Below are 24,216 nucleotides of genomic sequence, written 5' to 3'. Positions count from 1 at the left end.
AGCCTGACTAGCCGACCATATCTGGTCGAGAATGTGACCATGAACGTGAGTGGGGGCGTGAATGTGAGAAGTGAAATTGAGACAGCGAAGAGTGTCAGATACGCCTCCCTCGGTGTGGTGACATATGGAGGGCGAGGTCGAGGAACTGGGTGATGGAGTGATCGAGGTAGTGTTAATGATTCTCTCAAGCTTAGGTCTTGGTTAAAACTCATGGGGGGACCAGTAGCTTTAGGTAAACTACCAGCTGACGTGTGGGGGACAATGTTTCTCAGGCATGAATCGCGCCCACCGGAGCAGTCTCATTGGAGACGGTTGGGGTTGGAGCATGGATGATGGTTCCTCTCTCTGGAAGGCTACCCCCGCCTGGATTGAAGGAGGCTAAAATAGACTCTATTCCACAGAGGCTCTCTGAAATGGGCTGCAACAGCTTTGCGATTATCATCAGTTCGAGTCTAAGGCGGAAGTTTTCCTTATCTGTTTGGAGGAGTGGAATAGGGGCCACGTCCTTGTTACACAGTCTCCTCCCTTTTTCTTCTTCATATGCGGTTCTGTGGGAGACCTGATCGCTCAGTTTGAGCAAGTGGAAGGTTTTCCCAGGCCTTTGGGGGCTGGAATAATAGCTACAGAGATCCGCGGGCTGGTGTTACACTACAGAGATACACAGGCTGGCGTTACAATACAGAGATCCGCGGCTGGTGTTACGCTACAGAGATCCACATGCTGGTGTTACGCTACAGAGATCCGCAGGCTAGCGTTACGCTACAGAGATCCGCGGGCTGGCGTTACATTTCAGAGATCCGCAGGCTGGCGTTACGCTACAGAGATCCACATGCTGGTGCTACGCTACAGAGATCCGCAGGCTAGCGTTAGGCTACAGAGATCCACATGAAGGTGTTACGCTACAGTGATCCAAATGCTGGTGTTACGCTACAGAGATCCGCGGGCCGGCGTTACGCTTCAGAGATCCGCAGGCTGGGGTTACGCTGCAGAGATCCACATGCTGGTTTTACGCTACAGAGATCCGCGGGCTGGCATTATGCTACAGAGATCCGCGGGCTGGCGTTATGTTACAGAGATCCACATGCTGGTGTTACGCTACAGAGATCCGCGGGCTGGCGTTACGCTGCAGAGATCCACAGGTTGGCGTTACGCTACAGTGATCCGCGGGCTTGCATTATGCTACAGAGATCCGCGGGCTGGTGTTATGCTTCAGAGATCCACATGCTGGTGTTACGCTACAGAGATCCGCGGGCTGGCGTTAGGCTACAGAGATCTGCAGGCTGGCGTTACGCTACAGAGATCCGCGGGCTGGTGTTACGCTACAGAGATCTGCGGGCTGGCGTTACGCTACAGAGATCCACGGGCTGGCGTTACGCTACAGAGATCCACATGCTGGTGTTACGCTACAGAGATCCGCGGACTTGCATTATGCTACAGAGATCCGTGGGCTGGCGTTACGCTACAGAGATCCACATGGTGGTGTTATGCTACAGAGATCCGCGGGCTGGCGTTACTCTACAGAGATCCACATGCTGGTGTTACGCTACAGAGATCCGCAGGCTGGCGTTACGCTACAGAGATCCGCGGGCTGGCATTCCGCTACAGAGATCCGCGGGCTGGCATTCCACTACAGAGCGCTCCTCACGCTGGGGGAGACAAGAAATAAAGTCCCCCCTGCCTCATCACAGCATGACTCCTGCAGCAGGATCTTTGGCTGCTACGGTTCTCCCAACTATATTGAAAGAATTATCTCACATGCAAATAGCACAATAGGACAATTGAATCCGGTAGATCTCTGCCTCAAAAACTGTCATTGGCTATTCTGTATTGTTCAATATAGGATGAAGAGTCTCTGGTCATCAAAATGACTTTTTTCAGAATGATGCTATTACCTACTCAGCTAAATACCCAATTACTGTATTTATTTACCAGAACAGTTCACAGCTCATTAAAACTGCAGAAGACTTTTGTGCTCAACAGTTAGAGGAGAATATGATTTTGTAATAACTTTCAGACAGGGAAAAGATAATAGAAAAAAAAGATGCTTTGAACAAGCTGTTACATTGCCAGTCTGAGGCGGAAATCTCTGCCGCACCCCATCATATAACACCAGCTGAGAAACCTTTAGGCCTGCTAGACAACACCATATTTTTAAATAGTCTACACGGGGATACAGAAAATAACAAGCATTTGCAATGCAATATGTCTCGCAGCATTAAAGTTTGAGTTACTGGCATTGTAAATGACAATGCTTTGCATTAACTTTTTTTTATTTGCAATTGGTATATAAACATTGTTTGTGAATGGTTAGCTGTTGCTGATGCCAAGCAAAGTTGCCAGTAAAATAGAGTGCTAGTTTTGCTGTGCTGAATAAATATAGGCCTTGTTCGCTACGCCTTTGTAATGGAAGTCAACAGACATAGTCAATGACCACAAGTGTTTAACTTGTAGCAGTGCAGAGTGATATGTTGTAAATTGTATGCCTTATTTGAAGTGGGGGGGGACGGGACAGGACATGGGTTAATAAAATAACAGACAATGCAAAATTCAATATGCCACAAACCGTAAAGATGATAAAAAATAATTTTAAAAACACAACTTGCGAGGTGTTACGATGTAATGACATTTTTCTTTTACGCCCCCGAGACATCATACCGGGCCGAGAGGCGCAGCTCCTGAATAATGAGGTGGTGTCTGTGTGTGCATGGCAGTGGTGGTGTCTGTGTGTGCATGGCAGTGCTGGTGTCCGTGTGTGCATGTCAGTGCTGGTGTCCGTGTTTGCATGGCAGTGCTGGTGTCCGTGTGTGCATGGCAGTGGTGGTGTCCATGTGTGCATGGCAGTGGTGGTAATCAGCGTGCAATGTCCCTTGGTTCAGCCCCCCACTCCCCAGGGGAGGGGACAGTGGCTGGACCGGGGGTCTCAGTGGAGGCTTCCCCGGGAAGCAGAGCCCGGGCACTGCATGCAACATGACTATCGATGGGAGGAAGGGGCTTCAAAAGATGGGAGGGGGGGCGCTGGGATCCTTGGTTTGCTTGCGCAGGACGGTGGGGGGCAGACATGGCGCTGTTGGGGGTTTGGTCTGGGCGATCGAGGTTCAGGGGGAGATAGGTGGGCAGCTGCAGGGGGTTAAAAAGCTGTCGGGTGATCGCGAATGAAAGCGAGTCTGCAACAGTGAAACTAAACCCAGTTCTATCCATCTCTCTGCCCATAGCTTTGTGTCCGTGCACATACACCAGACAAAACCAATCTCCCCGTGTCTACCAAAAATAATGTGTTCTTGGGTAATGTAATTGTGCTCATAAAAAGCGCGACTATACCTACGGGTCAAATTGGCAATAAGTAAAACTGCAAAAACACACACACTTACACAGGTAGAAACCTGACATAGTGGAGTGCGGCTCTATCATAAACCATGGCTATCAATTTAATAAGCGGGCGCTGTTTCTCAGTTAGCTTCCTATATCCCACACCCGTTTACCTCACACATAAATTGATAGCACTGCTTAATTTATCTAAATAATTCGAGTCTGTGCCCAAAGAACTTAAAGCTACTTTTTATTCCAAACAGCAGAACCGGTTCCTTAGTGGCATTGCTGAGCTTTAAATCACATTATGCTCAATGAGAAGGGAGTCGGTGGCAGTGATACCAAATCCAGTTCTATCCATCTTTGTGCACGTAGCTTTGGGTGCGCTCTCTCATTGAAAGGGTGTAACACGGAGTAGCGCGGCGCCTTATAAATTATGTTGAGCAATTTGTTCATTAGCTGATAACAGTGCAGCATCCTAACTCTTCATAAACCAGCAACAGCTACATTGGTGACATTCAAAGGGGCATGCTAGTATATTAATATGTGTTCATGGCTCAAACCCCGGCCAGTGCGTCAAATAAAGTAGCAACAATAGCTACAGTACCGACAGTGACTGCTCTACACAGCAAAATAAAGGCATGCAAACAATTGGATCTTCCATTTCACTTACTTGAGGGACACCCACAGGCGAATGGCAGCTGGTTAGTTGAGTGACTTAAAACTATAAGACCCGCACCACTTAGCTGTCGCACATTCCAGTGTTGCTCACTATGTGCGCAGGACAGATTGCACGGCTGGGGGCTGCTTGATACGAACGAGTGTCTGCTTGCAGGTTTAAAAGCATATGGAGCCCTCGTTTTTGTATAGTTAAATTGCTTGTTCTCAAAACAACATCAGATCCCAAGCTGCAGGAGCGCTGGATATTTCAGACGAGTGTCTGCTTAAAGGTTTAAAGGAGTGTAAGGCACTCATTTTTCTGTGTTTTTACAAAAGAGGCTATAAAACATCACGACAGTTAACAAAATAGATGTGTCTGTGCCTGGGAGGCACTCCATCAACATCACTTGCTTCAAAGAAGAAAAAAAACAACAACCAAAACAACGGCATCATGTGTTTGTACCTGTGGAGCATTCCGTCAACATCACGAGCATGAAATAACAAGACTCGGCACACTGAAGAAAGGAGAGGCGTGACACACACGAAGGAAGGAAGGGGCGGAGAAACAACGGAACGGACTGCCGAGTCTGGACACAGGGAGGAACAGGATGAGAGGATTATAACAGACCCGGTGAGGGGGGGCGTCGGGGCACATTGACGGTGCCCGCCCCCCCCCAGTGATGGAAGCCCTACGTGTGCCTGGTGAGTGGGGTTGGGAGGGTGTGTGCGCATTTGTGTGTGATTGTAAGCCCTGCGTGTGGGGGTGGGTGCGGGGGTGGGGGCGGGGGTGGGGGGATGAGTGTGTGCGCGTGGGAATGTGTGTGCGCATGCGTGACTTTGCCTATGTGTGATTGCGAGAGCATGTGAATGGCAGGCAGGGGATGTGCACGGCGACGTGCGCGCCCTCGAGGAGGAATCTGAGACAGCAGAGGCGCGAGCCCGAACGCTGTCTCACATTCCTCCAAACACGCCAACAATAGATCCATCGCTACGCTTTGCTACGCTCGACCTAAAAACAGTGGGAATACAATAAGCCCTTTCTGTTGATGATTGAGTATGATGTCATGAGATAGCTCTCTATTTGCTTGCATCTGATTTGCATTGGTGTTAAACTACACTTTTAACTGAAAATGTTGCTGAAAAAACAACGCAACTCTTCCAAAAATGTTTAAGTTGGTGAAGGATGTCTAGAACTCATGACCCTTCCTTCCTGCCCACACTCTGTTTTCCTTGGAGCTGCTTTGTGTGCTATGATGCCCTAGATGCTCTGACAGTCCCGCTCACTGGATCTGTGTGTCTTGCTGCCAACCTCAACCCAACTCCCTTAGTTTATTTGACTCCCGGCGACACTGGCTGACCCCACTCCTGTTCCCAGCCTGTTGACAGGCATTTCTCTGCCTATTTAATGACCTGCTGCAGTGCATGCAGTGACAAGTCTGTCCGCAGGAAGAAGGCAGCCTAGCCCAGGAGCCCCTTGCAGACTCTCTGCTCTAGTGTCCAGTCTCACGTAGGTGTCCTGGCTTGCGTCGGGTCTGGTGGCTCAGTGGACTAATGCATCCACTGCAGGGGCCTGTGTTCGTCCTCATGGTCACAGGTTCAAATCCTGGTGGGTCCACTCAGCCTTTCATCCATTTGAGGTCGATAAAATGAGTACCATTGAGTTGGGTAACAATCAACATCTGTTATTCAGTGCCAAGATGCCCCGTCACACATGTTATGTTATGTTTGAATGGAAACTCACAGCCTGTTGAGATCAGCCTGCACCACCGGTGGTGGACGGCCTCATATTGCACCTGACTGACACTGATAATGACTGACTGCCCAATAATAGCTTGACTCTCTCTCTGTGGAATCTCCTGTGGATTCCTAAGGCTGCCTGGACCCTGGTGATCAATCATCTTTCTTTTGGGCCCACTTAGGGCTTTGGAAAGCACTGCATAGGCCCTGTGGGACAGGGTACCTGTTTCTCCCTTCCTGTGGCACTCTGGCTCCAGCAGCTCCAGCAGTCCCTCATATGCTTTATGTTCTAGGATGTGTAACTCTTCCCTATGCAGGCTTCTGGAAGGCACTGTCTCTCACAGCTCCTGACAGGCTTGGTCAACCCTCATACCTAGCTCTCATCTTGTCCACCTGGGCTCCTCTGGTTCCTAGAGCCAATCTCAGGTCCTCACGCCCAGGGGCTCATCTCTCCCTTTTTCCACTAGCACAGAGGTTTCTGGCTCTAGCAGCCCCTCATGTACATAGTGTGCCCTTAATGTCCGTTCTCTCTCTCATTGGGGACATCTGAGGATCATTCGCTCTGGCAGCCCCTCGTACACTCAGGGGCATTTGTACAAGAACTGCCACTAACTAGCATTCTCAGTAGTTAGCAGCACTTTTTGTCCTGTTAGCGATGTATTTACAATATGTCGCTACATTGGCGATAGTTTAAGGTACCACAGTAAAAAATGCTGGTAACACTAGCATGAAGTCGATACAAATTCCAATGTTAGCTGGTGAAATCTGACGAAAGGACCATTAGCGGCAAAAAAACTCACGTTAATTAGCCCAACTTGACTTTTTTTCCATCCAGAGGGAAAAATAGCCTGAAAGACCACCTCCAATGAATAATAGAAAACAAAACCAATGGAATGCAGAATGGAGCAGCCAGGGCCCAGCACAGCACAGATCAACAACCCCCCAAGATCCCTAACAGGCAGGATGACCAGCCAGAGTGCCAGGGGAAGAGGAAATGCAGAGCTACAATCATGAAAAGAGGCGCATCTCTGAACAAAACCAGTGATGAATCACATATTGGTGTGCACTCCTTGCAACACAATGGCATCCAAAACCTTGAAAGTGCGGACAGTCCCCAGGGCCCAGAGGCCTTGCTGGGCCTGGGACCCAGAGAGGGATGCAGAGGTGCTGTGGAGTTGCTGGGCTGTGGTGGTAGACATTGAGGCATCGGTGATCGCCCTTACCTGGTGGTGAAGCCTGCCAGGTCGCATGGAGACACGTTGCTGACCTATGTGAGAAGACCACCTGGTGCCCCTTGAAGCTGTGAATGGTAGTTGTGCTCCTGTGCACCAACGTAGGGAGGTGTGCATTACATACCACATGCCACCACTACACCAGGGTGTATGGAGGGGATTACCAATGGTGGGTCGCACCTCTCTGCATCACAGGCCAGAAGATGTTGCGCTGGCCAGAAGCTGTGGAGGGTGAGGTCCCTGAGCTGCGCCGAACATGTTGCTGGTGCGTTGCAACGTCATGCCTAAGGGGGTCCTGTTGCATCACCTGCTTCGAGAGGTTCCCCTGCAGACTTGGCGGCAACTGCTGTACCCAGGCTTGTGAAATCCTGCCTGGCTCAGGCTCCTGCTGGCTGAGTACAAACAAACTCTCCACAGCGCTGACCACAGGTTCAGCACATCAATCTCTCTATACACAATAGTAAAGAGTTCAGTGCAAAACGCCTCTCGAGCCTGCTGCAGTTGGGCTCCACTGGAATCCAGATCAATTTGTCAAATATGGAAGGTGCACCAGGAATGAAGTCACAGTCTTATGTGTAAGTCCATCAAGTTTCTTTTCTTTTCATCATGGTAAAAAATTGGACATCAGCCAACGCATTTTACTCCCATGCAAGGAACCTCCTCAGGGCCACATACAATACAAGAGAAAATTCTCCAAAACTCTCCAAAAGCCTCTCTGATGCAATCTCAAACAAGTAAGTTGAGGAATGTGAGAAGGAGCCCCACAATAAGGGTTCAGGTAAACAAAGTCCAGCCCTAACGATTTGAACATTCTCCTTCCAAGCAGGTTGTGTGGAAGGAGAATGGGGCTCCTTCTCACATCACTCGCCCCACCCATTCGAGACTACATCAGAGAAACCCCTATAGAATTTTGGAGAATCTCCACCCACATCACATATAGCCCAGAAGAAGTTCCCTGCATAGGAATGAAATACGTTGACTGATGTCCAGTCGACTTAGTTCCTGGTGCACTTTCCTGCTGGCTAAGGGACAGATTTGGAGAGAGTGCGGCGGTTTGCGCCATGGTGTCAATGTCCAGGTGAGGAGAAGGTGGGACGCATAGCGGAGGAGGCCTGGGGGTCGAGTCGGGTCCAGGCCTAGTTCCTGTGGGTGATGCACTCCCAGTGGTGGCTCATCCGCTAAGGCAGAAGAGCGTCACCCATGCTATTTTTGCTTTGCGGGTGGGAGGGTGTCTGTGGCTGCTCTACTCACGGAGCAGGGCTAGTGTGGATTGATATGGCCACTCAAGTGCACAATGACTGTTTGGTTGGCCCTCTCTGGCCGCCCAAAGCAGTCATGAGCACATCCCTGTTCGTAATGCAGGCTGCATTACATCCTGCATGGAGAACATGACCACCCCTCCAGCTCCTGGCTGAACTCCTTGTCACAGCGCACAAGAACAATCACAACATCGCATTGCAGTGTTGTGATTGGTTTATGGGAGGTAGCTTGGCTGCCTTCTTCCTGTTCCTGGAAGTGGACTGAGGAGCGCAGGGGCACAGAAGACGTGGAGCCGACCTCAAGGTAAGAATTAAAAAAATATATATTTACAACCCTGCCCCCTCCAGTGTCCTTTTCTGCATTTCCTGCCTCGCAAGTATCCAGTCCCCCTCGCAGCACTACATAATGGCAGCCACTGTGCGGCCATGCGCAGCAGGCTACCACTGGTGTGCCAAATGCAAGCCCATCTGGGTCCGTACACCATGGACCCTTCCACCGCTGCAACGCCAGCACCCTACTCGGCATCAACCCTGGACACCACAACGCTTGCCATCTAGCAACACTGTAGAATTCTCATGCACCCTGCGCCTTTCAAAACTGCAAACGCATCTTCTTCCACATCAGCACACAAGCACCTCCGGCCACCCAGCTGACCAACAGTGCATCTGACCAGCTCAACTGCAAACCCCCATCAAAGTTTGGTCCCTCCACAAACACACAACATAAATCTGAGACATCTTCGGCACCACCTGTTCAGACATTGCCTTCTTCACAGAAACCTGGACCAACTTCTGCTCCGGACCCGACATCGCCATCACCATCCACGACGGCTACAAATTCACCCGCAAAGCCTACCCTGAGCGACCAGGAGGAGGCATTGCCATTGTCTAAAAAAGCCACACTCCGACTGACCATGCACTCTAATGACCAGATAGCGAGCATGGAACACCTCCACTTCCAGATCCGAACCAACCCCAACACCACCCTTTGCGGCACCCTCATCTACAGGCCCCCCGGGCCACAAACCCCCATTTACTGATGCCATTGTAGACCTCATCGCACCCCAGGCCCTCACATCTGCTGAATACATCCTACTCGGAAACCTCAAGTTCCACGTGGACAACCCCAGTGACCAGAACACCCCGGGGGAACCTCGTCAACATCAGCCTCAAGCTGCTAGTCACCGCATGAACCCAAATAGCCGGACACACGCTCAAGCCCTTCTTCTTCACCAGCGGGAACTTCATCTACAGCCACACCACAGGACTCGCCTGTACCGACCATCATTGTTTTCAGCACAGCTTCACCACGCCCACCGTACACCATGGCCATCATTGCCCCCCCCCCCCAATCGCAGCTGGATCAAGGCCACCCAAGAACTTCCCATCAACTCCCTCAGCACCACCACTCAGCCAACACTTACAGACGCCAACACTGCAGCGTGCAGCCTCCACCGATGGATCTCCAACTGCGCCAACACCCTGGTTCCCCTCAAGAAAAGACGATGTAAACAACACTCCAAGAAGGCCAATTAGTTCACTCCCGCCCTCCACTAGTCCTGCCCCAACTTCAGACGTCTTGAGAATAGATAGAGCCACAACATCAATCAACTCCACAACACAGTCACCCTTGCGCCATGGCGGCCATTGTGCGCCAACGTAGGGGAAAAAGACAAGGGGGCTTATTTATTAGCCCCTTCTAACAGTTTCACCCCGCCATGGCATCATTTTCTTGACATACTTGCAGCGTGATTCTAGCACCACATTGTCCCATATGCTACGCATCTAAGCATATGCATGACCTTGTAAAGCACCATGCCACATTATACCAGCTTCCGTTATGATGTATGCAAGATAGGTGTTCCCACGCAACAAAGCCTCATAGGAGTGGTGCAGTGAAATCCATCAGATTTCAATGCAACAATTGTAGGACGCCACTGTGTCAGTACCTCACGCCTGCCTCATGGGAAGGTATAAAGGTGATGCAGTGCCTCAGGGATAGGCTGGCCCCATGAATTGCTGGAGTTGCATCATGCTTGTGACACAACTGCAGCAATGCATGACTTTAACGCTGAGAGATACGTCAGGCTTTCAGAAGTATCGGTCATTAATTGCGACATGGAGCGCCGTACAGTGAATTCAGCGCATCTATGGTGTAACAATTCATGTTTTTTTAACTAAGAACTATTTAGGCCTTATCATTCACCTTTTGTGACATTGCTGAAACTGTTGGTCTTTAATTAATTTAGATTATTTGCGTGCATGTGAACCATGTACTAATGTAGTAAATGTGTAAAGAGTTTGTCTAAAGCCCTATAAAAGAGAGTCATTTCTCCATGCTAGGTGGAGAACATTATCCCATTCTTAGAAGTCGAATCCATGCTGGATTTCCAATAGAACTTTCCTGAGGTATGGGGGGCGCTAGGTGGCGCCAAACCAAGATGGCCGCACTGTAGTGAGGCTCCCACCGGACTGAGCACATAAACTATCCTTCTGCCCTTCCTGACCAGTATAACCTGCCCAAAACCTACACCACAGTGCTCAGGAGTGCCTGCGGAACGCATTGGTGTCAAGAACTCTCGGGAAGACTGGAGGACGGCCGAGTGAACGGAGCCGTGGTCTGGAGCGCCTGGGCAGTGAGCTCCGTGACCTGTGGTCCTGCGGGGAACTACCGCTGGGAGAGCTCGGGGCTTTGCGGCCTGTGCGACGGAGGTGGAGTTCTGGACTTTTTGGTTCCGTCCAGAGGTGTCAGGGTACAACACCCAAAGACCCCGGAGTCCCACCTGCCTTGGTGCACAAATGAACAGAAACACGGGCTTCTCGATGGTGGCGTCAAAGACCAAAGGTTTATTACTGCAGGGACACAGAAGTCACAGAATCTACACACGGGCAGAATCTAGGAGACTGTTCGATTTGTACATTGAGGGTTGCTCCTTATATACCAAAAATTGTGCTCTAGGCAAATATTTCACATGTCGGTACATTCCCAAACCTTTTGTGTCTCTAAACAATAAATATTTGGCGTTACACAGGAACTGTCGATAATATCTGATACCAAACATCACGAAGAGGGGTTCCCACCAGTCCATCACAATCCCTTGTCAATATTGCATTCAAGACCCGGACCGCCTCATCGTAAAGTTCGTTACCTCCCCCTAATAAAGGCCCAGAAGGAAAAGGAGCAGAGCCAGGTGCAGAAGATAGAAAACGGGATAAGAGATGTTTGTGGGTTGTAAATGGGCAAGGCTACCGGCTTCGGCCGCCTAATCATGATCAGGTACAATGGACAGGAAAACCAGTTCAGGTGGGCTGGCCTCGGGCAGAGGAGGCAGCCTTTGTCGAGTCATGCAGCTTCAGCGTGATCTGGTTTAAGGTGCACGTGTCATGTAAGAGGTGAATCTCCGGCTAAGGCTACGTGTCTTTAATCAAAGTGAAGTGAATGAAATGATCAGAGGCTATTGCATATGTGAGGGCAAGGAACCACAAAAATGGCGGCCACGATCTAAGATGGATGCCGTGTGTATATCAGAAATGTGTCAGTGGAAGGAGTGCTCTTGCTCGTAGCGTAGCGAAAACACTAGGATATACTAAATGGATCATTTGCGGTTCGCTGATACTAATTTTATGTATTTCCGACAAACTTGAAAACACGGGTTCAAGTCGTCACGGAACCGTCACGGAACCTCAGACCCTCCTTTTGCCCTTACATAGGCAATTACTCAATCTATGTCTGAATCTAGTTCTATGCTCATCAGGTCAGTGACATGTTGTTGTATCATCATCCTTTCTCGTGTCTTTTCTCCAAATGCAGGTGGTTTCCTAAAACAGGTTGTAGCACAAAGACTACACAGAGCAGGACCACACTGGATAATCAGACAACATGAGAATAGTAATATTAAGATGACACCAATGACCATTAGAACCTTCCATCCCCACGCTGAGATCAGAGTCCAAACCCACTCCATAAAGGACCAGTTTCCCTCATCTACATGTATGGAGTCCGAAATCTTGTGCAACTTAGAGATCGCCTCGTAAACTGTTGGAGCATTATTAGGAATAAAGACACAGCAGCTCGATTGGATCATTCTGCATACCCCACCTCGATCTGCAAGTATAACATCTAGAACCATACGGTTCTGCAATGTCATGAGCCTATCCGCCTGAAGCTCAGCTGTCAGATTGCTAAGGGCACCAGCAGTTTCGGTAATAGTAGATTCAACTACCCGTGTTAGCTGACGTATGTTTCTACTATTGGCCATAGGCCCCCAGAACGGAAGGAAGCCTTTGAAGAAGTCTCCAGCTTCCTGACCAGCGGTATCTTCCTTACTGAAAACACCTCTAGCTACTCTTATTCTGTGGTAATCCGGTGAAGCAGTGTATGTCGGAGGCAACAATCGAGCAATATAACATGAACCTGAAAAGTCAGCAGGCAACCATGTATAAGCTCTGTCTCGACAGATGAAGTAGGTACCCCTGGCAGTAAGGAAGGCAGGGGAAGAGTTAGCCGGAAACACATAAGTCTCTACGCACTCACTCCTCCCTAGCTGAGCTCTCGGATTTCTCCCATTACCTTGCAAACAGACCTGACCTCGGTGAGGTACGACCCAGATTGGAGTTGAGCTTTTACGCTTGCTTTCTCCTAAACTAAGGCGATACTCTGAAGTATTCCAACTTAAATATACTCGCAATTCGTCTCTAGGGTAAGATGGAGTATTATTGACGTCTTTGATCATGTCAATAATTCCCTGGACTAAAGCTTTGTTGGCAGAGTTATATTTAGTGGAGCGTGGTGGGCGTGGAGGATAGGTCTCAAGAGCATAAGCAAAGATGGTTTGAAGGGCCTGAAATGATCCATTGTAGCTGAAAGGCAAAACCAGATAGGGAATACCTTTATCCATAGTGTGGGGTATCAAGCCACACACCCAACAGTCTGTCGTGTTAACTACCAGTTGGTGTTGGTGCAAGAGCTGTACAAAAGTATTATTAATGAATTCTGAGCGTCGAGCTTGCTCATGTTCCGGAAACGAGTGAAAAGAGTGTATAGAAGAAACAGTAGAAATAGCAGGATCAAGGGGAGGTACTGTAGATACTGGCACAAAAATCAAATTTATGCTAAAGACAATTCCACCCACCAGTGTTGCTAAAACAATCAAAAATGTAATGGCACATTGCATCAAGAAACATTTGCTATGAAGAATTCTATTTAGTCTGTTTCTGCGAACGTAAATCACATTTTCTCGTTGCAGCGCAGGAAGTTCCATCTTCTACAATCCGCTCGCGACCACTGATGATGTGTACGTAGATGAAAATGCCTCTGTCAGCCCTGGGAGTTCCCAGTACTAACAGAAAGATCGACCTTGTGTCAGACCCCTGCAAATTCAAACTAGGCACACAGCCACGACCCTACGGCTACCCAGACGGCAAGGCAATTTATTAAAAACAATAAACAATAGCAAACTTCCTGGCTGAAAAGCAAAAAAGTCCAATGTATATAAATATCAAAATCACAATATGCAGTTGCCTGCTTTATTAGTTCGTTTTATGGCTTCTAAGGTTGTATCTTTTCCTTGCTGGTACTGTTTGATCGGAAAATAGTGTATCACTAGCAGCTGTTGCAGAGTTTACGTTCGCAGATGGCAAAGTTTCTTCTGATGCTGGAGACAAATGTTCAATGTTCAAAGTAGTCTTTTCAAGAGGAGAGTCACGTTTCAAAGTGTCAGAAATCAAATCGGCATCGCTGAAAGGGACAAATTTTGGAGTTATTTCAGATTCGGAGGCACCAATTCCCTTCTTCACCCAGTCGTCGTAGGGCAGCGGCAGTGGAACACGCTTTACGTGAGAAGCGTGGATCCAGTTCTTCCGGCCAGCAACACGTACAGCTGTCCTCGTTGCCAGCAGGATTTGGAAGGGGCCGATGTAGCGAGGCTGAAGATTCTTTGTCCTCGCGAAGTTCCGGACCACTATGAAGTCACCCGGTTTCAGTTGATGCCCTGGACTCTCCGGAGGCTTTGGCAAAGCATCAAAAACCTGTTGATGAATAAGACTTAATTTAGCAGTCAAGTCATAAAGATAGTCTATCAACATAGGATATTCAATGGAGCAGAATTGTTTAGGCCTTGGCACACCCCAGACATTTGCCGGGCGGCCAAATACAATCTCATATGGAGAAAGCCCTATTCTAGAATGCACTGTTGCTCTCGTTGATAACAAGGCCAAAGGAAGTGCGTCTGGCCAAGCCAAACCTGTGGATGCTTGAATTTTGGCTATTTTAAGCTTGAGGGTGCCATTGTAACCCTCGACTAAACCAGCAGACTGGGGATGGTTCGCACTATGAAATTTTTGTTTCAATCCTAGACCAGCACACACACTCTGCATAACTTTCCCTATAAACTCACTTCCGTTATCTGACCATACAATCCGTGGCATTCCATACCTAGGGAAAAATTCTTTGAGAAGAATTTTGGCAGTTGATAAAGCAGTGTTGTCCTTTAGTGGGTATGCTTCTATCCACCTGGAAAAAGCACAAACTACCACCAGGACGTATTTTAAATTGTTGCAGCGTTCCATGTGAATGAAGTCTAACTGTATTACTTCAAAGGGACAGGAAGGAGGAGCAAAATGACCAGCTGGAGTTGGAGTTCCCTTGCCAGGATTATGCATCAAGCACACCATACAATTTTTCACCACTCTCTCTGCACACTTACTGATTCCCTCATTCTTCCAAACCGGAGCTAACATCTTACATATCCCTTTAGAACTTATGTGCGCCACTCCATGCGCCATCGTCACTACTGCAAGCACATACGCATCAGGCAACATCCAACGCTGCTGTTCTGTCAAATCGATCCAACATCCATTCGAGTCCAATTTGCCCGTACTTTCTCTCCATACGCGTTTCTCTTCCTCAGTCGCTTCTTTCTGAATCTCTTTCACACTTTCCATTGTGTCCTCACACATTCCAGACTCAGCAATCCATCTTGCAGACGTAGCAACATACATTCTACTCATCATGTCTCTAGCTGTCTGTTTAGCGGTTTCATCAGCAAAGGCATTTCCCCGACCAACATCATCCGTGATTGCTTTATGAGCACTGCACTTCACAATCGCAACTTCAGTCGGTAAGGTTAGAGATTCTAACAAGTCGTTAACTAGCTGACCATGTTGAATCTTAGTCCCATGGGACGTAATGAAACCCCTTTCTCTCCACAACCGGCCAAAACTATGGGCCACGCCAAATGCGTACTGACTATCTGTAAACACATTTACTCTCTTTCCCTCAGCTAAAACACACGCTCTCGTAAGAGCTATTAACTCTGCAGCTTGGGCAGAATTCTGACTCACTCTTGCAGTCTCCACAATCGTCTTCAAAGTCGTTACCGCGTAGGCAGCAGTCACATCACCATTCTCCAATTTAAAACATGACCCGTCCACATACAGCGTACCATCTGGGTCGGATAGAGGAGTATCTCTCAAGTCGATACGACCTTTTGTCTCTTCCTCCGTTTTGAAATAACAGTCATGTGGCTCAGAATCACTCGACTCTTGATCAGTCGGCAACAATGTTGCTGGGTTCAATACATTGCATCTTTTGATCTGAATATGACTCGCTAATAACGTCAGCTCGTAACCAGATAATCTCGCACTAGTAAGGTGTTGTGTCTTCGTTCGGTTCATGAGTGTGTCCACTGCATGAGGAACCATGACCACTAGCATATTGTTCATCACCAAACCAGCAGATTGTCGAATGGAAGCTGCAGCTGCCGCTGTAGCCCTCAAACAACTAGGCAATGCTCTAGCTACCGGATCTAATGTTGATGAGAAATACGCACAAGGGCGTTGTTTATCACCAAACTTCTGTGTCAAGACACTCAACGCGCAACCTTCTCTTTCGTGAACGTAGAGCGTGAATGGCTTACTGTAATCAGGTGTGCCCAATACAGGAGCTGAACACAAAGCTTTTCGTAATTCAGCAAAACTCTTTTGACATTCATCAGACCATGGCACCGGACTCGGAACATTTTTCCCAGTCAAAGCTACCAATGGCTTTGCTAAAAGTGAAAAATTTGGGATCCATTGCCTACAGTAAGAGGTAATACCTAGAAAGGCACGTACTTCCCTCTGTGTGCGTGGAACACTCATCTGCGTAATTGCTTTTATTCTTTCTGGGGTCAACTTCCTTCCCTCCTTTGACAAGAGATGACCTAAGTAGGTTACTTCTTGGCAGCAATATTGCATTTTGGAAGGTGACACCTTATGATTCAAATTAGACAAATGATGCAATAGTGAAATTGTAGCTGCCTTGCAAGTTTCCTTGTCATCGGCAGCCACCAAAAGATCATCTACGTACTGTACTAGGGCAGAACCTGGAGGAAGGACAAAAGAATCTAACTGGCTTTTTAAAGCTTGACTGTAAATAGATGGACTTTCACAGTAGCCTTGTGGAGCGCGTTTAAATCTGAAACTGCGACCTCCTAAACAGAAGCCAAAAATATCTCTGCTTTCCTCGGCTATCGGAATGCTGAAAAAGGCATTCTTCAAGTCGATGACTGAGAACCAATTGGCTGTAGCGGGAATCAATGTTAGCAAGGCAGTAATGTCTGGCACTACAGGAAACTGCGGAATTACAATCTTATTAACTTCTCTAAGGTCTATGACAAACCTATAGACTGGAGGCTTTGTAGGATCTGTTCGTTTCAAAATCGGCAATACAGGACTATTACAAACATTTCCTCGCGTTTCTTCAACCACACCTTTTTTAATCAAATCTTGCACAATCAATAAGAGTGCACGCTCACCTTCATTCGATATTTTATATTGAGGAATTCTTGGAAATTTCACATTCGCTTTCAAAGTTACTACATACGGTGGAATCTCTAGTAGACCTACATCATTGGGACCAGTCGCCCAAAGAGAATCAGGGAGTGAACGTAGCTCCGGCGGGAGTTTGTCCATTGACAAGTACATCGGAGAGGTGAGTCTTTTACCCAAAGTAAGCTGTACTCCTTCCGGAGAACAGTACAATGTCGCATATAGTCGTTTTAACAAATCTAAACCAAGCAGATTTTCATTACAACCTGTCGTCAAAATTAAGGGTGCTTTCAATTGACACGGTCCAACAGAAATAGACAAAGGACCAGATATCGGGTTGTACACAGGGGCGCCTGAAAAACCTACGGAAACATTTGTTGAGCCAGACAAAGGTGCATGATAGAACTTTTTGCGGCACCAGTATCCAACAGAAACGGTTCGACTACACCTGATGTTGCTACTGCGACATAAGGCCCACTCTGATCCACTGGAACTGATACTACTCCCTCTCTCTGTCCATGGCTGTCCTAGTACCCATTTTGTTGAAATCCCTCTTCAACTTCACAATAATCCTCAACAAGATATTGCTGAGATCTATTCTGTTGAGCTGACTGTACATTTTGTTGATCAAAGTGATTAGAAGGACGATCATTCGTTTGTGGAGGCATAGCACCTCGTCCCCGACCTCTAGAATTCTGTGCAAAACCACCACGACCTCTCTGAGCTGCTGCCGCATTATTTTGCGCTAAAATCTGACAATCATTTTTATAGTGACCCTCTTTCTTACAGTACGCACACTGATTCCACTGGTATTGAGGCCTGGTCGAATTATAATCTGTCTTTTGATACGAATTCTGTTGCATATTAGTCTGATTCGTGCGAGGCGGATACGCCTGCTGTAAAAGAACTTTAGTCTTTAAATCTTTCGTTTTCTTCTCTGATTTCTCCTTTTCCTCTTTATCCCTATTTTCATAGTACTGTGCAGTCGCAAGTATTTGCGCTGTCGTAGATACAGCCCACGCACTTTCTGAGTCTTTCAATTTATTGCATAATTCGGGTAACAAATTATGCACAAATTTATCGACAAACAATCTCTGTCCTCCTTCAGTGCTCATATCCTGACCACTATGGTCTACAAAAGTCTCTTCGAACCTCGTGAAGAAGTCGGAGACACTTTCGTCTTTCTTCTGCTTGCATGCGGATAATTTATCCCAATTAACACGCAATGCTGGCATCAGAGTCTTCATTAAATCTATTATTCTGCCAGGAAGATTAGCAATTAGGGGTTCGGGTTTCGCACCACCTGTTTGTTGAGCATCTGCTGCAGTGATAGCTGCCCAATCACCACCTAAAGCAGCCTGATGATCCTCTCTACGAATTTTAGCCCACACTGGTTGTGGAACTACATTACCAAACAACATATCAATGTCGGCTAAGTTCATTATACAAGCCTCAACTGTCTGTGTCAATTCCTTGTAATATCCGGCTGGATTCTTACGTGGATCTGGCAAGGCCTGTTTCACTGCTAACACTTCTGCTCGCTTCCACGGAATATGTATCCATACTCTTTGGAACTGTGCTGGAGCAGCTGCAATACCCGCATTATCATCACGTTGTACTGCCTCGCGCCAAATTGGAGGAACTTCCCTCATAGGATATTGGCGACTTGGCTTCATTCTACCTTTCTCTAAATCTCTCGGGGAACGAAGAGATGGATCAATCCTAAAACTCAAAATGAGTTCCATCGCTTCCTTTATATTATCGCCCACTATCATTCCAGCAGCAAACTCTTTTTGAATTTTAATTAAATCTTCCAAATCTGATTCGACATCGTCTTCTTCTATTTCCTCACGCAACAACGAGCACATCTCGTCGAAGACGTATCGCTGCGTTGGCTCTCCCCATTGCATAAATGTCTCTAACACATCTTTCGTACTATATCTTCTAACTTTTGTAATCCATCTGAGAGCTGTGGAGTCTAAAACTCCCCGTTCCTCAGTACTTGGAAGCTGACTCCGTCTCTGAACAGAGTCAGGAGTAGGAGTCTTAATCAAGGTTTTATATATAGGCGACAGCATATTAGTAACAGAATCAGTAATTCTTCGACGAACAGAAAGTGGAGTTAGTACACTCGCAGACATAGAGAACGCAGTAGAGGTAGGAATAGATGACGAAACAGTAGGAGTATCGAGGAAAATAGTTTGAGGACCAATAGGTACAGTGGTAGGTATAGGAGCGGGCAGTGCGGGAAGAGGAGGAGCTGTAGGAACATTTACATTCACCACAGGAGGTATAGGAACTTGATTCTGAGGAACAAGAACACCAGGTTGTCCAGCAACCGGCAATTGAACATCCGGTATAAGTGGAGCCGCAGCACCTTGTGCGTACGGTGGAGGCGACCGTAACAGATAAGATAGCAGAGGATCGTTTTCGGAATCCTCCAGTATCTTAGCCATTTTCGATGGCAAGGCAGGATAGCACTTGTCAATCGCTAAGTTACGCTCTCTAATGGCTACATCTATGGCTTTCTCACACTCGTCAGCCTGCAACTGCTTAGTCGCTTGCTCTAGAGTTAACTCTTCTAGTTCTTTTTGCTCTTTTTTCAACCTTTTCATTTCTCTCTGTTTGGATTCTTTCCGCCAATAACGAAAAGAGTCAAACATTGCCGGCCGGGCTTTCTTCCTAAACAATTTCGCTTCTAAATTGTCGAGAATCTCTTGTTCAAAACTACCATGCAGTGGCCAGCTAAGGACACCATCCTTCTTACAATAACGGACCCATATCTCATTATAAGTTATAGGACCCACACCATACTTACAATATAGGTCATATAGGGGAGTCCCAATCGGAGGAACCAGACAGGAATCCTCTAATTGTGAGTCACTGTTGCAACTAAAACAAGACAACATTTTCCGACTTACCATTCTCAGTCCGGAACACAAAACAAACAAACACGGAACAAATTGTGCACTTGAACCAAGAACTTAGGCCTACCAAAAACGAACTGATGTATCGATACCCAAAACTGAACCAAATAGATTATCGTAACCAGAACAACTAGTGATAATCTTACGAAACCAAACCAAACCAAGAACCGATCAAGGATTTTTAACAATCCTCACAAAAGTAACCAGCTAGCTATCACTAAATACTTAACTGAGTCACTGAAGACGTCACCAAGGAGAAACCCGTCACGTTTCGCTGTACTAAGGACTGCACCACTTCGGGTCCAAGACAGGGCGACGGTCAAGGCAACGGCCCACTGCAGCCGTCCTGAACGGGAACCCTCGTGGAAGAGAACTTCAGGGCCACTTTTGCGATATGCCGGGATCGATGAAGTGGGGCGCCTCCCTCAGGAATCTTCACACGAAGCTTCTCGAACTCTTCAGGCTTTTGGACCGGTACCGAATGACGTCGCCCCACGTTGGGCGCCAATTGGAGTTCTGGACTTTTTGGTTCCGTCCAGAGGTGTCAGGGTACAACACCCAAAGACCCCGGAGTCCCACCTGCCTTGGTGCACAAATGAACAGAAACACGGGCTTCTCGATGGTGGCGTCAAAGACCAAAGGTTTATTACTGCAGGGACACAGAAGTCACAGAATCTACACACGGGCAGAATCTAGGAGACTGTTCGATTTGTACATTGAGGGTTGCTCCTTATATACCAAAAATTGTGCTCTAGGCAAATATTTCACATGTCGGTACATTCCCAAACCTTTTGTGTCTCTAAACAATAAATATTTGGCGTTACACAGGAACTGTCGATAATATCTGATACCAAACATCACGAAGAGGGGTTCCCACCAGTCCATCACAATCCCTTGTCAATATTGCATTCAAGACCCGGACCGCCTCATCGTAAAGTTCGTTACCTCCCCCTAATAAAGGCCCAGAAGGAAAAGGAGCAGAGCCAGGTGCAGAAGATAGAAAACGGGATAAGAGATGTTTGTGGGTTGTAAATGGGCAAGGCTACCGGCTTCGGCCGCCTAATCATGATCAGGTACAATGGACAGGAAAACCAGTTCAGGTGGGCTGGCCTCGGGCAGAGGAGGCAGCCTTTGTCGAGTCATGCAGCTTCAGCGTGATCTGGTTTAAGGTGCACGTGTCATGTAAGAGGTGAATCTCCGGCTAAGGCTACGTGTCTTTAATCAAAGTGAAGTGAATGAAATGATCAGAGGCTATTGCATATGTGAGGGCAAGGAACCACAAAAATGGCGGCCACGATCTAAGATGGATGCCGTGTGTATATCAGAAATGTGTCAGTGGAAGGAGTGCTCTTGCTCGTAGCGTAGCGAAAACACTAGGATATACTAAATGGATCATTTGCGGTTCGCTGATACTAATTTTATGTATTTCCGACAAACTTGAAAACACGGGTTCAAGTCGTCACGGAACCGTCACGGAACCTCAGAGGCGCAGTGTGGGCGGCATCAAGGACCGGAGCTGGAGAACCTTGCCGGTGCCGCCTCGGGGAGCAACGCAGCTGCTGGGCCGCCTCAGAGGTAAACCGGCCGCTATCCCTGCCCCTTCGCGTACAACTGCGCTGAAAATACTGGGCGGGAGACCATAGGCCCAGGAGGCACCCCACCTCGCATCTCTAATACTGCCGCACAAAGGATATTGTCGCCTCTCCCTCCCCCGACACCTACCAGAACCTGAGTGCCCCGTGGGTGGACCGAAGAAGTAGGAGGCTGCTGCTCGACCCCCGGGGCTCGGGGGCCTACGCTGCGGAGACTGGGGAGTTACTAGGTGCCCCCCCCCCCATCACACTGCTGACTCATACTGCAAGCTACAGCGCTGTGGACAACGGGCAATACTGAGGCCTGCATGTAACCGGCACTGAAGGGGAAAACAAAAAAAGGCGCCAAGCACGTCGGCCCAGTGCCTTGTTAACAGCAAAGTTTACCGGAACGTGAGTCAGCCCCCCCCCCGACCATCTAGCCACTGCCTTGGGCCTTGCAGCACAGTGTACAGATACGCCTTTTTACACTCAGTGGAGAGGGGCTCCCTTGCCAGAGACTCTCATAGGAAATAACTACTGGCCCACTGAGGCTCACAACTGACTTCCCGACTACAGGCCAGAAATACAGTCCCACACCTGACCTCTGCCAGTACTGCGACCACCAGCGCTACAACAGCAGCAGTGTATTGCACCAAGATACCTGATAGAGGAAACCCCCCGGGAGGTGCTGATACCTTGCCTGCCATCCTGAGCCACTCTCCCAGAGACACTTGCTCGCCGCATCGCTACCACATTTCGCAAAGGGCACGCGATTTATGAGATCACACCGCCCAAGCTGTTCACCGCCTGCTTAGCCTGCCAAATCTTGCCTACATCCTGGCTACTGCTGCCACACCGGCCTCGCGAACGCCAAGACGCGACATGGGCCGCAACGATGCCAGGCAGTCCAAAATACCATTCGAAACAAGGAAAAACCCCAAAGGGTCGCAGGGCCCCGAGACCAGCCCTACTGCCACGGAAACCCCAGGAGACGACTGGAAGTCCTTATTGATCAACATGCAATAGAGCCTGTCGAACATTGACTCCAAAATCGACACCATAAACTCGGGTATGGACAGCGTTGTCACTAAATTGGAGCACCATGACACTCGTATCAAGGAGGCAGAAGACAGAATCTCCGAGTTGGAAGATGGTGCCACCTCTAACAATAGGCCCCCCCTGGCCCCTCACCGCATATAATTACAAATTCCAGCACCGCTGCTTAGCGGGTCCGGGCTCCTGGGTTCCTGCATCACGTGGTTCTCGGCGTGACGACGACGCCATCTTGGGAAGGCTGGTTCCTTCCTTACCGGGGGTTAGCGCGCTAGCGCTTGTTACCGCCACTCGCCTACATAAGGTGAGCTTAGACCCGGGGTCAGCCTGGAGAAGGTGACCACCGCGTTACAGAAGCGCTTAGAGCGATACCTTGATTAGCGCTGTGCTGTGGATCGCGTTTCATATTTTAAAAACCTGTTTTGTATATTTGTTGTCTTGAGTTGCATTTTGCCCTGATTTTAACTCGCCATTGCCGCGACCCCCCTGGCCCCTCACCGCATATAATTACAAATTCCAGCACCGCTGCTTAGCGGGTCCGGGCTCCTGGGTTCCTGCATCACGTGGTTCTCGGCGTGACGACGACGCCATCTTGGGAAGGCTGGTTCCTTCCTTACCGGGGGTTAGCGCGCTAGCGCTTGTTACCGCCACTCGCCTATATAATGCTCGCTCGTAGCGTAGCGGTCTAGCGTAGCGGTCGCGCCTTCACTACGCCTGAGTCTCGCCAGAGTCCTGCCCGTCTGCGCCCGTCAGCGCTAAGGCAGGGCTAGGGCAGGGGACTCTGGCACACTCACGATGATATCCGCTGAGAATCTCCGTCTACTGCGTCGCCAGGTACGAGACTGCCGACATGGCACACTGGATCCTCTCAGTGGGCCGTTTCAGTGCCCCTCCTGTTCATTTAAATTACCTTTACCTCTGCCTATTAAGGGTCTGCAATCTAGGCCTCCAGTTGACAGCAAACTGGATACTGCGGTAGTCTCTTCCACCCAATCTTCTCTTAAAATTTTTCATCTGAATGTCAGATCATTGTCCTGCCACTCTCAAGAAGTTTTTTCCTTGATAACTGACGATGCTCCGGATATCTTTTTCTTCACGGAAACTTGGCTGCATGATCAGTCTATGGCGGTCATGAATTTAGCCTTGCCCGTGGGATACACTATGCATTCCCTTCCCCGTAATGCTAGAGGTGGAGGTATAGCAGTTGCGGTGAAATCATGCTACCCCTGCATTTGGAAACCCATCACCCTAGCAGGATGTGAGAGTGCCCTTTTCAACATCTCAGTGAATCCCCACTTCACTTTTACGGGACTCCTAATTTACAGGCCCCCTGGTCCTGATGGCGCTTTTCGCCAAAGCCTCCCGGAGGTGATCTCCTCCCTAGTTTTGAAAACTGCTAATTTTACAATCCTAGGTGACCTCAACCTCCATATGGACGCTCCACTCTCCAACTCGGTACATAGCTTGTTGGCTGATCTTGAAGCGCTTCAAATGACCCAAATGGTACAACTACCGACCCATACGGGTGGCCACATATTAGATCCCGTCTTGACGAATCTTGTGACTAATATTTCAGTGCTGCCTCCCAGACCTATGGCCTGGACTGATCACCATTTGATCGAGATCCGTATCGTCACTACTCTACCTTCCACGAGAAACA

Source organism: Lissotriton vulgaris, chromosome 2_2 (genome assembly GCF_964263255.1).
Source record: "Lissotriton vulgaris chromosome 2_2, aLisVul1.2, whole genome shotgun sequence".
NCBI lineage: Eukaryota > Metazoa > Chordata > Amphibia > Caudata > Salamandridae > Lissotriton > Lissotriton vulgaris.
Note: the sequence above shows the minus strand (reverse complement) of the source record.